Source organism: Dipodomys spectabilis, unplaced genomic scaffold (genome assembly GCF_019054845.1).
Source record: "Dipodomys spectabilis isolate Male_0828 unplaced genomic scaffold, ASM1905484v1 ptg000515l, whole genome shotgun sequence".
In the NCBI taxonomy this organism is placed as follows: Eukaryota; Metazoa; Chordata; class Mammalia; order Rodentia; family Heteromyidae; genus Dipodomys; species Dipodomys spectabilis.
In genome coordinates this window covers 2,650,008-2,652,149 of record NW_024871192.1, presented here as the reverse complement: position 1 = coordinate 2,652,149, position 2,142 = coordinate 2,650,008, and positions in this window count along the sequence as shown.

Here is a 2,142-nt window from a genome sequence, read left to right as displayed (position 1 = left end):
GATGGCAGAGGAGAAGCTGAAGGCTAAACAAACTCTCCCATAGAAAGCATTTTAGTATTCCAGTGAACAGTCTTAGGCTACAGAGTCACACCAAGTGTTTCATCTCAATACAGAGAGTTTGGACAGAGAGGAAAAATCCAAGCAAGGAAACAGATCTGAACACATGCAGCTAGCCATGGCTGCAGTGGCAGAGTTGGTAGCAGAGACACTCTTGGCAGCCATAACTACAGAGAGAATCGTGGACAAAGGTGCCAGATGTGGCGGGCAAGCAGATTCTACCCAACGCAAGCAAGAACTGACAAGGAGCAGATATCTTCATCCTGCAGATCACAGATCAGAAACTGCCCAGGAAGAAGACGCTGGTAGGAGTAGAACCCTGATCTCCTCATTCCTGCTCAGGGAGCAGAGGAGGGAAGGCTGCATGTCCCCTATGACTGGAAGGCCTGGCTGAGCAACTAGCTCCAACACTGGCCTTGGAAGAAAACAAAAGAGTCATTTAGCAGGTCACAGGAACTTGCTCTGACCTGCAGGCTCAGCTCCACCCAGGGGAAAGTCAACCAACCCAGACAGAGAAAAATCTGCCCCATGAGGAGTGACTTTCATCACTGGGTAAGCAGAGCCAGAGGCTGCCTCTCCCTACAGCAGCCTAGACAAACAATTGAAACTCAGTAAACATAAACCCTGAGAATGACTCCAAGCTGGGCACTCTGAGAGTCTCAGGAGCTAGCCCAGCAAGGAAAAGCTACTGATTGCTGAAAGGTCTCAACTCTACACATAACCTAATCTTATCACAGCATCTCCAAACTAGAGGAAACTCCCATCTCCCTCTTTTGGGATACTCAAAGCAAATCTACCTCCCACTGAACTAGCCTGGGAGGAGGATCACAAAACAATGGGTTAGGCAAAGCATTTTTCTGACTGTTCAAACAAACTGACTTAAGAAAACAATCAAGCCACAGGAAAACCAAACACCACAAGCAGACCAGAGACTCCATCAAGAGACTGGTTATGGACACGGAGATACACAATCGTAACATTGCCCCCATCCCCCCCACCAAAAAAAATCAAAGAACTCTTTTAAAATTTAATTTAATTTTTTATTTTGAGAATACAGTACAGAGGAGTTACAATTACATGGGCAAGATAACGAGTATATTTCTTATCAAGCATTGTTGCCTCCTTGTTGTTTCACCTTCCCATCCCTTCCCATACTTCTCCCCTCCCTCCACCGATCCTCCCCCACCCCCCACCAAAGGTGTTAAGTTCGTTTTTCGACATAATGAATTGTACAACTCATTGTTGCAATCAAAGAACTCTTATTTGAACCTTTTAAATTTTTTTTTAATTTTTAAAATTGTTTTCTATTAATCTTATTTTCCTCCCATAGTTTTTATTTTAGGTGTATACGTGTGTGTGTGTGTGTGTGTGTGTGTGTGTGTGTGTGTGTGTGTGTGTTTATCTCTTCTGAACTTTTCGTCCTTTTTAAGTATTCTTTTCATTTTTTTCTGATTCGGTACAGGATGATAGATAAGGATCTAACTTTAGTTTTCTATGAGTGATTAACCAATTTTGCCAGCACTTTTACTGAAGAGGCTTTCTACCATTCTATTTTTTTTATCTCCTTTATCAAAGATTAGGTGCCTATTGGTCTGTAGGCTCATTTCTGGGTTTTCAATTCTATTCCATTGGTCCTGAGGTCTGTTCTTGTGTCAGTACCAAGCTGTTTTGTTTGCTAATGCTTTGTAGTAGAGTTTGAAATTTGGTATTGATATTACTCCAGCACTGTTTTTTCTGTTAAGGATTTTTTATGCTATCCATTGCCTTTTATCGGTCCATATGACTTTTTGGATTGCCTCTTCTATTTCCTTGAAGAATGAGGTTGAAATATTGATTGGTATTGCATTGAATTTGCAGATAGCCTTGGGAATTATTGCCATTTTCACGATGTTAATCCTTCCAATTCAGGATCAAAGGAGTTTTTTCACTTTCTAAGTTCTGTTTTGATTTCCTTTTTCAGGTTTTTAAACTTTTCATCATGAAGATCCTTTACTTCTTTTGTTAATTCATTGCTATTCTATTTTTTGTGGGGTTATTAAGAATGGAGTTGCTTTTCTGATTTCAGAAAATCTTTTCTCATTGTTG